General features: G+C 55.8%; 1 protein-coding gene across 2 annotated transcripts in view; it reads right to left on the reverse strand.

Annotated features, from left to right (window-relative positions):
- PPARA (peroxisome proliferator activated receptor alpha) overlaps window positions 1–590 on the reverse strand; it is a 78,916-nt gene extending 78,326 nt beyond the window's left edge. Inside the window, exon 1 of one of the 2 annotated variants that reach the window (XM_061124337.1) lies at window positions 499–590. The gene's annotated coding sequence lies outside the window, so the exon portion shown is untranslated. Of the gene's footprint in view, window positions 1–3; window positions 377–498 lie in introns of those variants that run through there. The other variant, XM_061124338.1, reaches the window with a different exon arrangement.
- Between the last annotated feature and the right edge of the window lie 12,379 nt (window positions 591–12,969).

The raw sequence follows: 12,969 nt of genomic DNA on the forward strand, positions 1-12,969 counted from the left end.
AACCCGCGTGTGTCTCTCCCATCAGAGCTTAGCCGCAGGGCGCACGAGGGTCAGTCTGCCAGACCTCGGGCCACCTGACCTAGGGGATCCTCGGAGGTCTCGGAAACGCCCCCAGTCGGGGACAACCAAACTCGACCGTGTAGAAGGAAGGGCGAGCCTGGTGCTCCCGCCTGGAGGGCCTTCTCTCCGGGGTTGGGGACAACCTGAGCACCTAGTGTCTCTGAGATCCCAGACCTCGACCCCTGCCCAGGCCCCAGTCACAACCGACAGCTGCGGACACCGGGGCTCCAGGCAGGCCCCGGGCGCTCGGAGGGAGGCCGACCAACGGGAGGCCCCCTTGGCCCCGGGATCCCCAGTACTAGCCAGCTGCGAGAGCCTTCACCCCGCGCCCCGGGGCCCCGCGCATGCGCCACCCGGCCCCTCCCCGTCCGCCGCCGCTCTGAGGGGGAGCCCGGCCCCCGGACCCCCGCGCGCGCCCGCCCGCCCGCCGCCTGGCACCTGGGGCCGCGCGGTCCGCCGCCTGCCGGTCCGCCGGGCGAGCGCGCCTAGGGAGGCGGCGCCGGGCAGGGCGCTAGTGGCCGCCTCCGCCCCTGCCGCCCGCTGCCCCCGCCGTGGGGCCGTCGCGTCCCCTGCCCCTGCCCAGCGCCGCCTCCCGGCTCCCGTGCCAGCCGCGCCCCCGCGGCACGCGCCGCCCCTCTGCCCCGCGCCCCGGGCCGGGCAGCTCGGGCGGCTCGCGAGGGGGGCTCCTCCAGGAAGCCCCGCCCCCGGCCCCACCCCGCGCGGGGACACAGCCCCCGGACGGCGGGGCCCGATTGGCTGCCCGCGGGGGCGGGGGTGGGGCCGCTCTCGGCTGGAGGCTGCCCACCTCCTGTCCCACGGCGGCGGCGCCGGCGGAGAAACTGAGGCCGGGGCGGGGGTGCGCGGAAGTTCAAGGTCACCCGGGTGGGCGCAGCGCCCATGAGAGCACGCCGCGTGTGGCTGGACCTGGGCGCGCGTCCGGCCCCGCTTACTGGGGGAGGGCCGAAGCCTAGGAGGGGCGGGAGCGAGGCTGCGGGCCGGGTGGAGGTTCCCGCCCGCGGCCCGGGCCACGCTGGCGAGGCCCCGCCTTCCCTCCCGGAGCCCAGCTCTGCCCGGCCCGCGCGAGGAGCTTGGTCTAGACCCGGGACCGAGGCGCGGGGTGCCCTCGAGTCTGGGGAGAGCGCAGGGCCAAGGGCGGACGGGGAGGGACCTTGTCCCGGGGACCCCGGATTGCAGAGGGTGGGGGAACGGGAACGCTGGCTGGGAGGGCGCATCAACAGGTGGCAGAGTTGCCCGGGGCGGCGGGCGGGGGACGGAGACGAGTGAAGGGCACCGGGCCCAGGCGCCCGGAGGCGCTGTGGAGTCTGACCAGCCGCCCGCCACCGCCCCCGGCCGGCCCCCGGCTGTCCGATGAGCCTGCCCTCCCCCAGTGAATGTGAATCGGGGGTGAGGGGCTGACTCTGTGCTCAGCCGAGGAGCTGGGCTTCTGCCAGCGTGGGGGGGTGGGGGGGAGGTCGCGGCCCGGGAGCCAATGGCTAGCAGCAAGAGCGCGAGCTGCAAAGCGGCTTTGTTTGCGCGGTGACGCCCGAACTCCCCGCGCGGAAGGCACGACGCCCCAGGTGCCAGCGCACCGGGACGCCCCTCCTTTGGGAACGAAATGTGTGCCCTGTCGGCCCTGCTCCTTGCCCTCCCGCGACTCCGTCCACTGTTCTATTTGTGGCGGCGAGCGCACAGAAGGACCTACTGGGGCGGGAAGCAGCTCCAAGCAAATTCCCGCATGACACGCAGACGCTGGAGACTCGGCGGACGTGGCCCCTTATACGGATGTATTAGGCTCACCCTTGTTGATTGGCTGCATACCTGTGGCGAACTTTGCTCCACCCAGCAGACACCCTCAACACCTTCACACCAACACACACGAACAAGCCCAGCTTTTATTGCGCATGCTATATAGCGATGGGCAGTTTTTGTATTACGTTTCAGAGTTTACGAAGTGATCCGTGTACATTACATCCTGGATATCTCACAGGCTGAGCAGGCAACAGTATTGTTTATTTATGGAGCTAGAGGGCCCATAACTGGGCTCCTGTCCTCCTGAGGGCATCCAGCTCGGAGATGTCACCTGACATACTGCAGATCAAGAATGGAAGAGTCAGAATAGAGGGGTGCCAGCTTCTCTCCCCAGACACACCCGTAAATCTTAAACCAGGCAGTTAGAGAGACCTGGTAAAAACTGTTCTGAATTAGGGCGAAGGAAGCTGCCTAGGGCTCAACAGAGTCGTGTGTACACCCACAGACATACAGAAATGATGCTCTTGGGGCTCCCAAGATTTTCGGGAGAGAAAGCTTGTTCTCCCTGCATGTAATGTAATCAAAGCTATCACCTTTGAACAAATGCTCTCAGCCGGCCCCTTGCCTCCCCTTCCCCAGGAAACAGTAGAAGGATGCTCAGGACTTTTCTCATGGGAGTAGTCAAACGCAGTTTTCATACACGCAGCCCCCAGGGGACTGTGGGTTCCTGTTTACCTTGAGCAGACTTCTGTTGGCCATGAAAAACCCGTCAGAGCCAGAATAGGAGATACTGTCACAAAGGACATCCCTCTCCCTCCCGCCCCCACCCCGCCCCAACTTCTGTGTTGATGACAAAGCTTGGGCAACACAACAACATAGACAGCCTCCTACACTGGGCCAGAGGAGCACCTTGTAACTTCAGGGGCATGTTAGTGCTCCTAAATACGCCTCTGAGCATTGCCCCAGTTCCTCTCTGCAGCCTTGGTAAATACCGGGAGCGGTGGGGGGTGTGTATCTTCGTTCACAGCTTCCATTTATTTGGTGCTGATCTCTTTCAGATCCTGTTTCACATTTTCTAATCGTGGAGACGTTTGGAGAAATAATTATTCTTGTGCCCACATTACAGTAGGCGGACTGAGGCAACACCCTCCTCCCCTCCACTAGGTCATACTGACCAGTCGCAGAGCCCAGGATAGGAAGCCTGTCTGTGGTGCCCACACCTGGATGGACCTAATCCCACGGGGGCAGACAAGGGTTTCCCATGGCCTCTGGGGAGAAGTCAGCTGGGGACGTTCAGAGGACAGGAAGGGAGTAGCTGGCGGAGGCTCCCGTCACCAGATACCAGGCGGCAGGTTAGACCCTGAATGTGTAAGCAGGTGAGGTCACCACCTGTTTTCAGAAACTGGCCCTGACCCCTTCAGGAGTGAGGCGTCTGCCATGAGTTGGGTCCAGGCCCCAGACAGAAGTCTGTCTGTTTGCCGTCCAGTCAAGTGAAGCCCTTTTCTGGGATCTGTCCAAGCCTCTGCGGGTCACTTGCTTGCCCTTTGCTGATGTGCAAAGCCTCTCAGTGAGATGGAGTTTGTGCTTCTGGGGTGTCATCAACCAGGACAGTGGCCTCTGGTCTCCTGGACACGTGACCTCCAGTGAGATGGTGGAAGTCAGCAGGGGCAAGGGACATGGGCTGAGAAAGGGCGAGTTCACTGTTGGCCGGTTCAGAGCCACCCTATGGTCCGGACTGGGGTCAGCGGGGACCAACCCTGAGTGTGTGTGCGGCTGCTCTCCTGGTAGTGATGGCGAAACCTCAGGGGTCCAGGTAACCAAGTCTTGTCACCCGAAGGCTGGAACTCACAAAGGTCCCAAAGAACAGCTGGGTTCGTCTCATTCTGCAGAGGTGGAGACAAAGGGAGTGACAGCCCTTGGCCAAGGTCTGAGAGAATGAGCGGACACCTGGCTCTCCGAGTCCAAACCCACTCTACCATGGGTGCAGACGAGGGCGCCAGCCTCGAGGAACCCCAGGGTGCAGCTGCCTGGTCCCCAAGCCTGTACTCTCCTGGCCCGACGCCCCGGCTGTCTCCGGCGGGCCCAGGAGCCGAGTGTGAAGGACCAGTCTGGGCCCAGTGCTTCAGCAGGGGCACAGCACACGCACAAGCTTGTGGCTGGAGAAAGAGGCCGTGTTCAAGGGGACAGTGGGCAAGGCACAGTACAGGCGGAGGTGGGCAGTGACCTGTGACCCGGCGGGGAGGGGGAGGTCGGCTTGGCTCCATCACATCAGTAACAAACTACAAATGATACATGTCACCCAGTTGTTATCATGGAAGTGGGGGTGGGTGGTGGGTGCAGTGCTGTACCCGCTTGAGGGATGCAGGGTCTGGAACCTTCTGCAGGTCCAACAACGTCTTCCATCATAGATGCCAGGCCCTTTGATTAGTCACCTGTCCCCAGCCAAAGTCCCCAGACTGGCTTTCCTATAGTCTCCACCTGGGCATGGGCCTCTGTCTCCAATCTCTGTCTCTGTTGTTCTTAAGAACCCCGAGGCAGCCCACCCACAGCCGTGATCCTCCAGCCCCCACCATCCCTCCCTAGAGTCAGATTCCCTCATCATCATCACAGACTCCTCCGTCCCAGGTGGCTTATGCTCCTTGGGATAGGCTGGGTCACGGATGTCATTTGCTGGGTTCTGAGCTTGGACTTGGAGCTTCAGAACCTGAGTGATGCAAAAGGGGAGAATCTCAAAGTATGATGGATGGATGCTGTATGATGTATAAAGCATCATCCATATAAAGCACGGTATATCATATACATCATCATACATATAAAGCACAGTGAAGTATGATGTATACAGAAAGCTGAGCACCGAAGAATTGATACTTCTGAACTGTGGTGTTGGAGAAGACCCTTGAGAGTCCCTTGGACTGCAAGGAGATCCAACCAGTCCATCCTAAAGGAAATCAGTCCTGAATATTCACTGGAAAGACTGATACTGAAGCTGAAACTCCAGTACTTTGGCCACCTGATGTGAAGAACTGACTCATTGGAAAAGACCCTGATGCTGGAAAAGATTGAAGGAGGGAGGAGAAGGGGACAACAGAGGATGAGATAGTTGGATGGCAACACTGACTCAATGGACATGAGTTTGAGTAAACTCCAGGAGTTGGTGATGGACAGGGAGGCCTGGCCTGCTGCAGTCCATGGGACCGCAAAGAGTCGGACACGACTGAGCGACTGAACTGACTGATAGATGTTGTGCCATGAGTGCGTGCTCAGTCGTGTCCGACTCTTTGCAACCCCATGGACTGCAGCCCGCCAGGCTCCTCTGTCCATGGGATTTCCCAGGCAAGAATACTGGAGTGGGATACCATTTCCTTCTCCAGGGGATCTTCCTGACCCAGGGATTGAACTCACAGCTCCTGCTTTGGCAGGCAGATTCTTTACCACTGAGCCACCTGGGAGGCCTGATGTATGGATGAATTTGGTCAGTAAAGGACATTCTGCCCTGCTGGAGTTCTCAGTTATCTGACTTGGGGGGGTCCTGAGTGTGAAGCGCACTGTTGTGGGTGGGCAAGGTCTGGGGGTAGGGGATGCAGAGATAAGACAGGTGTTGACCCACAAATGCAAAATAGATTCATGTATATGTGGGCATCGCTGCCTGTCTCTGGAGCACCCCCAATTCCCTCATGAAATTAATAAACAGAACCTGGGATTTGGAGTCAAACAGACCTGGATTCAAAACCTTGCTCTGCCTTTTACTCATACCATATTCCTAGACAAATGGCTTGAACTCCTATCTGAACTTTTTCCTAGAGAACTTTTTCCTGGGGTGAGAATTAGGAAGGAGGATAGAGGAAGTGCAGGGACAGGGCCTGATAGGTGGGTCACATTTGGGGCCTGGTGACCACCTGCCTGAGGGCTCTGCCAAGGGCCACCTCCTCCAGGAAACCCGTCTGGCATCCATCCCACCCACAAAGCTGCCCTCTTCCCTGTGTTGCCACCCGCCCCCACATGGCTCTTGTCTGGTTCAGCACTGTCTTTACAGTGCCTCTCCCCTGCCTGCCTCGCCACGCGGAACGGCTGACACGATCGAGACCTTGCAACTTTCTGACACCAGGCGAAGTACCTGTTCCTTGTTCCCTCTCGTGATCCTCAGATCTGCACCGGGGCCCGCCTTTAGGGCTTTCTGGGTAGCTCAACCATAAAGAATCCTCCTGCCATGCAAGAGATGCAAGAGACTCCGGTTCGATCCCTAGGTTGGGAAGATCCCCTGGAGAAGGAAATGGCAACCCATTCCAGTATTCTTGCCTGAAAAGTCCCATGGACAGAGGAGCCTGGCGGACTACAGTCCCTGGGGTCGTGAAGAGTTGGATTCGACAGAGCACGCACCCACCTTTTACAGAAGCGTTCTGCCAGCCGGTCAAGGCAGCGTGACCTCCAGCCTGGGCGGCCTGCGGGTTCCCACCCCGGCAGCCAGCTGCCCTTACCCAGGTCTTCATCCCCGAGTGCTCAGGGCCTGGAATCCACCCCACCAGCCCCCATAACGTGACAGGGAGCGGCCGGCATGTCTGGCAGCATCTCCAGGCCTCAGTGTTCACTAACATGACCAAGCGGCCCGTGGTCCCCAGGCCCCTGAGGGGACAGCCCATGTTTAATGAAATGTTCCCAGTCTGTGGCAAAATGGACAAAAGAGCTTTTGGCGAGTTCTCTGTAAAGCTAGTTGATCTAAAGAAGGGTCCTCTTTGTCCCTGGGTGTGTCCTTGACATTTCCCTGGTTTCTTGTCGAAAATGCCTTTTCTTACTAAAAAGGTGCTGATAATAACTGATAATAGCTGTGTTCTGACTCGGCGGACCCACGGCCGTCCCCCAAACCGGGTCAAACGTGGATCTGTGAGCCCAGGGTCTGCGCCCCACTGGCCCCGGTGAGCTCTGTTTGCCGATAAACACACAGCACGTTCGAAGGCCTCCTGATTCTCCCGGCCTTCTGGCCCCGGCTCTCTCCTCCAGATTACCTTCTGATATTTATTTTCCCATCAACACGTCGGCTTGTGTTGCGACTTGCAGCTAGGAGTATAAAGTCCTACATGAGGGCCTGATTTTGATCTCTGATACAGTGTGGGCAGCGGCCTCGGGAGTCTGCTGGGATCACACCCACTCGGGGCCCCAGCTCACATGCCATCCACTACCCTCGGGTGGGGGCCAGGCCTGGGGAAGAGCACTCTGCCTGGGAGCCTGAGGTGTGCAGGGCCGGACTTTCATGGGAGGCGGGAGGGAAACTGAAATCTACACTCTGGAACACTCTAGAAGGTGCCGGGGGCATGCAGCAGAGAATGAGGGACCAGCATCCTGGCAGATGGGGTCCTTTGGTGGCTGGTGGGAGAGACACTGGGGACTGTAGACCCATCATTTCTTTTCTCTAAGTTGAAGCACGTTAGATTAAACCAACTTTCCAGGCAAGCATTGGTGCTGAGTTTAATTTCAAAATGGTCCCTCCCTGCAGGGAGATCTAGTGATCGTTAAGTAGATGCCAAGGACCGAGATGGCCCCTTCCAAGAATGATGCCAGTTTCACCACCCAGGGACCCCAGCCCTGACTTCCTCTAGGAAAGCAAGGTGGACCCCCTTGTTCCTGACTCCCCGGCTTCCAGCTTAAAACAAAGAAGAATCCCTCAGTTAGATGCCTCTGATCTTGACTTCTGTCCTTACATGTGCATCCCACCACCCCAAGGTCAAGGCCCAGCCTTTCCAGATTGGCAAAGGCCCTCAGGACAAAATGGCTGCAGCGCCATCTCCCTGTTCTTGCTCCCTGCACTCCCCCTCCCCGCCAGACTTAGCCTCTGGTGGTTCTCCGCTACCTCGGCCACACTTTCAGGCCTGTAACATAATTTTTAAATAACTCCTTTATCCAAAATGTTTACTTGCTTCCAGAGAGAGTCAGTGCAAAGAATCTGGCCTGCCATTACTAGACACAGAGGCTTAAATCACTGTTTCAGTCCTCGATGATATTTACTTATCTTCTGGGTCAGCTGTTGAGCAGCTTGAAAACTGGGCCTTGGGCTCCTCGTGTTCCCAGCCCACCTGGTACAGGGAAAGTGGCAACCATTCGGGGATTTTTGAACATGTCCCTGAAGGGTGCTGTTGGTCCAAAGGAAAGCTGGTGGGTAACTGCCCTCTTCTAGGGCAGAGGGTCAGGTGCCCAGGGTCCCCTCCTGGTTCAGCTGCCTGGAGAGGGCGTCGGCGAGGTCACCCATCTCTCTGAGCCTCATACCTGGGAACTGCAGGCCTGGGCCCGGTGCCTGTCGGTCGGGCTCACGTGTGCTCACTTTTTCCACTGTGCCTACCCCTCCCCTCCAGGGCTCTGTGACCTTGGGCAGCCACGACCGCCCTGTGTCTGTTCCCCAACCGTAAACTGAGAGGCCGGGCTGGCTGATCTCAGACGTCCCCTGCCAGCTTGAGACTCTGCGTTGTGCTCGGGGGGGGGGGGGGGGGCGGGGGGGTGTGGCTGTGACGTACCCCAGGAGCCAGCTGCCAGGGCCCACGAGGGAGGCATTTTTTCCTGCCTCACTGGGGGGAAAGCAGACACATGACTCTTCCAGCTGATCTCTTGCGTGAATTAAGATCAGCGTCTCGTGCTCTGTGCTTTGGAAAGGCGATCAGGACCAGCCTCCCAGGTCTGCGGCCTGGGGGAAATCGGCTCCTTCTTTGGGCTGGAACCTTCCAGACCAAGGCTGGTCCACTGAAAGTCACGCACCCCTGCTCCTGCAAATGCCCAGCAGACAGACTGTGCCAAGTCCTGTCCCAAGGCCACATCAGGGAGGGGACGGGGCCTGGGCTTCTGCTTCCTCTTCCGGGGACTTCTCCTCTGCTGCCTGCTGCTTCGGTCTAAAAATATGCTCTGCCTTCTTGTTACAACCCAGTAGGAGTGATAGATCCTGTTGACAAGAGGAAGAAGTTATGGGATGGGGCACACTTTGGTAAATTCCCAGGACGGCGGGAACCTGGGCTGGCTGCCCCATGCGTCCTCCACTCACGTTAGGGAAACAGAAGGCTGCTGCCCAGAGGGACCCATGCCTCCCCACCCCATCACTCCTGCCCCGCTTTGGAAGGGAGCCCCAGAAGCTGGCTGGGGCAGGGCCGCTCGGCAGGACCAGAGATCCACTCGGAAGTTTCTGGACTGGGGGGCGGGTTCCTTCAGGGCAGGACCCCATGGAATCCTTGCTGAGTCTCCTGGGGCCAGGTCCAGGCCCTGAAGGGAGGCTCAGAGAGCCCTGAGGGGGCTCTCCCTGTCGCCATCACCCATTTTATTCAGGGAGCGAAGCCAAGCGGAGAGTCTGAGCTCTAATCCCAGCTCTGCTGGGTGAACCTGGCCAGTTGCCTCACCTCTCAGCTCCTCAGTTTCCTTGTAGGGGGATTTAAGCCTGCCCTTGGAGGTCACTGTCAAGGTCGGCCTAACGAAGGGCCTCACAGCCCCTCACTCCGCCCCCAATCCTGCAGGTCACCCTTTCCTCAGGGCCCTCACGTCTCACCTTCCCTACCCTCCAGCGCCAGGCTCTGCCCTGACGGCACCGCCGCTCCCCAGCCCGTATTCCTGCCCTGCTGGCAGCTGGACAGGCCTGGGCAGAGCCCTTGGGACAGATACCCAGGGTCAGCCAAGGTCATACTCCCACCTCTTTCTCCAGCCTCTCTGCTTGCAGTCCACCACATCCCATGCGCTTTTGTTCCTGCAGGGCATCTCCTTTTCCCTCTTCTGTTTTTCCTGGCACCACCTCTTCCAGGAAGACCTCCCGGGTCTCCCGTCTCTGGGCTGTGCGCCTCTGCTGAGCTCTCTGTGTTATTGTACTTGTCCCTTTACTAGTCCATCTCCCTCACTGGATTGGAAGCTTCCTGGGGATTAGGAGCTTATCTGAGATTATGACTAACAATAAGACAGAAATGACAAACTTTTTTAAAAAGTCCCTTTTAAAAAATATTTTACATCGTGCATGTTCAGATTTAACAATACCCAGCTACTTTGTGCAGAAAATTTTCACTAGTGAATGCTTTTTTTCATACTGCAGTTATTTTATAGTGAAGTTTGGCACATGTCTTATAATTTTGCTTGTTTTTATTATGACACATATGATATTCCTTATGCTTAAATAAACAACTTCCTTTTAACACAGTAATTTTTAATTGTGATAAAATATACATTACATGGGCTTGCCAGGGGGCTCAGCCCACTCCAATATTCTTACCTGGGAAATCCCATGGACAGAGGAGCTTGGCAGTCCATGGGGTTGCAAAAGAGTCAGATATGACTTAGCAACTAAACAATAAAATGCATAACACAGGGAATTCCCTGGTGGTCCAATGGCTAAGACTCAGAGCTCCCAATGCAGGGGGCCTGTGTTCAATCCCTGGTCAGGAAATTAGATCCCACATGGCGAGACTAACACCCAGCGCAGCCAAATAAATAAAGATTAAAAAATACATGCGTAACATAAAATGTACCATTTTTAAGCGTATGGTTCACTGGCATAAAGGACATTCACCTGTTTGCTTCCATGACCAGCATCCAGAACTTTTTCATCTTTCAAAACTGAAACTTTGTTCATCCCGTGCAACTATGACACCCCATTTCTCATTCCGGATTTTTAGCTGCTGTAAAGGAGATTTGGGGAACATTTAGTGAAATCAGAATGAGGTCTGTCCCATAGATAGTGCTGACTTCCTGATTTTAATCATTATATGGTGGTTGTGTAAGATAGTGATTTTTAAACATTTTGGCTTTATGATTCCTTTTTCTTCTTAAAAGCTATTGAGAGCCCCAAAACATTTTGTCTCTGAGGGCTATATTTGTCAATATTTCTGATGTTAGAAAATAAAACTGAAAAAACTTTAAGTATTTATTAATTCATATAAAAATGACAATAATAAGCCCGTTGTATCTTAACATATAGAAAATGATTAAAAGTTTCAAAACCTTACCCCCAAATGATTAAATGTTTCAAAATGATTATGAAATGATTAAGTTTCAAAACCTTACCCCCCAGTTTTGAAAAACATTTTTTCAAATCTTCTTAATGTCTGGTTTAATAGAAGGTAGCTAGATTCTCACCCACTCCAGGGTTCTTGCCTGGAGAATACCCGGGACGGGGGAGCCTGGTGGGCTGCCGTCTATGGGATCACACAGAGTCAGACCCGACTGAAGTGACTTAGCAGCAGCGGCGGCAGCAGCTAGATTCTCACGTCTGCTTCTTCTTCTTTGTTTTTCTGGATGGTCCCTAGTTTCAAAAAATTAACTTTAAGTATAGTTGATTTATAATGTTGTATAAATTTCTGTTGTACAGCAAGATGACTCAGCTATATATATATACACACACATGTCCCTCTTATCACTCTTCCGTTTTGGTTCATCACAAAGTATTGAATCTAGTTCCCTGCGCTCTATGGGATGACCTTGTTGCTTATCCTCACTCTGCTTCTGCAACCAGTCTCTTGCAATCTGTCATTTTTGTCGACCTCCGTGAAGAAAATCCAGCAGGTAGAAGGAGCGTAATTTAACAGTTACTGTGGATATTCTTTGCCACTGCCCCCAGAATTCAACAAACGGATGTTTCCCTTTCTCTCCTTTTCCGAAGGCACGCTTTACTGCTATCTAATCCACACGCCATAAAATCCACGCCCTTAGGGGGCGCAGCACTCACGGCTTTAGTGCCTCCTCGCTCCCAGCTCTTCCGGGACGAGAGGGCATTTGAAGGAGTGTGCTCAGTCCAGGGGAAAATCAGGGTCCTCCCCACCACGCACACACCTGAAGGAAGACAGCGTGGAGGGGGGGAGTGCCGCCAGGAAGACAGAGGCGTCTAGGAGCACCCTCCAGACTGCAGCGGACTGCAGTCCAGAGGACTCTGAGTCCTCCCCTGTCTCCCGCCGGAGACCACACGGGACGAGGAGTTTCAGCAGCTTTGACCCTGCCCGTGGCAGAGAAAGTCTCCCCACCCCTGGCGTGGTAGGGCTGATTTTGGGTCTACCAGGAGTGGCATAGACAAAGCCTCTAAGAAAGGGGGGAAGAATTCATGAACTGCTGTTAAGTGAGACAACAGAAGCCCGTGGAGGTCAAGAGTCCAGCCATCGTACAAGTGTCCTGAGGCCGCTGAAACAAGTGACCACCAGAGTAATGGCTGAATAACCACCAGTGGGACTTCCAGGAGGCCTAGTGATTAGGGCTTTGTGCTCCCCATGTAGGGGGCCTGGGTTCGATCCCTGGTTAGGGAACTAGAGCCTGCACACTGCATCGAAGACCAGATACAGCCAAATAAATCCAACTAAATAAACAAATAAAACAACCCAAGTCTCTCCCATAGATAGTGCTGACTTCCTGATTTTAATCTGGCAAGTCTTGAAGTCAGAGTCTCACGTGGGCTCAGGACATGTGTGGGCAGGGCTCAGCTTCCCCTGGAGGCTCCAAGAGAGAATCCATCTCCTGGCCTTTGCCAGCTTCCAGAGGCGTCCACATGCCTTGGCCCACGGACCCTTTCCCCACATCCAAGCCAGCAGCTCCGCATCTCCTGGTCTCTCTGTGATGCTGACCTCCTTCTTCCTCTCATGACCCTTGTGATGATGTTGGACCTTTGGAGAAAATCGAGGACCATCTCCCCGTCTCAAGGTTCTTAACTAATCCCATCTGCAAAGTCCCTTTTGCCGAAGAAGGCAGCATATCTGGACTTCCCTGGTGGTCCAGTGACTAAGACTCTGCACTCCCGGTGCAGAGGGCCCAGGTTCGAGTCCCTGGTCAGGGAACTAGAGTCCACACGCCTCAACTGAGAGTTCGCACGCTGTGACTGAAGATCCCTCGCGCCGCAACTAAGATACGGAGCAACCGAACACATGAGTAAAGACATTTAAGAAAACAGAGGGAAGAAGTTCACAGGTTCTGGGTATCAGGACGTGACCATCCTAGAGGGGCGTTACTATGTCCGCACGGGGCTCTAGGGCCTCGGACAAGTCATTTCACCTCTGCATGCCTCAGTTTCCACATCTGTAGAGAGAAGACAGTGATAGTCCTACCCCGTTAGGCCCACTGCTACTTCCACAAGCCCTTCTGGCAGATGCAGAGGGCTGTGGGCAGTGGCCACATTTCCGGAGGCTTCCCTGGCCATGGCCCAGGTAGCTGGGGAGGTGCTGCTCACTGATC

Source organism: Dama dama, chromosome 22 (assembly GCF_033118175.1).
Source record: "Dama dama isolate Ldn47 chromosome 22, ASM3311817v1, whole genome shotgun sequence".
NCBI lineage: Eukaryota > Metazoa > Chordata > Mammalia > Artiodactyla > Cervidae > Dama > Dama dama.